A 992-nucleotide genomic window follows, 5' to 3' on the forward strand; every position below is an offset into this window, starting at 1 on the left:
CCAGGAGCTAGGATGTTGGGAGGACCCTCCAGAATAAACCAGAGATATGGGAGGTCAGAGACTCTCAGGACTCAAAGGGAGGGACCTTAGATGAAATGCCCTACAGTGAGGAGAGGCGACTTGTAGAGCTTATCTCCAGCAGAAAGACAGGGCATCAAGTGAGGGATGGGGCTGCCATCCTACAATCAAAACTCTGACCCATAATTATTCTTGCCTGAAAGAACTTCAGGGATGGAAATGGAGAGGAGCCTGAGGAAAAGAGGTTCAGTGACAGTCCCAAAGTGGGATCCAGCTTGTGGAGAGGCCCAAAACCCTGACACCATTACTGAGACTATGGAGCACTTACAAAAAGAGACCTATCATGACTGCCCTCCAAAAGACCCAACAACCAACTGTAAGAGTCAGATGCATGTGTTTGCATGTAAGCAGTGAACAGAAGCTGCTGACCACTGCGACTGAATCAGGGGAAAGCTGGAAGAAGCTGAGGAGGAGGGAAACCCTGTAGGAGGACCAGCAGTCTCAATTGACCTGGATCCCCAAAATTTCTCAAACATTGGACCATCAACCAGGCAGCATGTACCTGCTGATATGATGCCCCCAACACATCTACAGCAGAGGACTGCCTGGTCTTGGCTTAGTCAGGGAAGATGCACCTAACCCTGTGAAGACTGGAGGCCCCAGGGTGTTTAGAGTTCTAGTGGCGTGGGGGCTGGGGGTGGGAACATACTTCTGGAGACAGGGAACAGGGAGGAGAGGAGGTATGGGATATGCAACAGTCAGAGGGTTGGCCCAGAAGGGAATAAAATCTGGAGTGTAAAACAAAAAAGATTAAATAAAAAGAAGGAATAAAAGAAGAACCCAAAGTAAACAAAGTTTACTAAGTAAACACAGTAAAACAAAGTTTTTCATTAAAATATAGAGAGAACATTATGTAACCTGTAAAGAACTCTTTGGGGAACATGGTCTCACTTTTTAATAAAGTACTATACGTT

The sequence above is a fragment of the Rattus rattus genome, chromosome 13, assembly GCF_011064425.1.
Source record: "Rattus rattus isolate New Zealand chromosome 13, Rrattus_CSIRO_v1, whole genome shotgun sequence".
NCBI classification, from domain to species: Eukaryota; Metazoa; Chordata; class Mammalia; order Rodentia; family Muridae; genus Rattus; species Rattus rattus.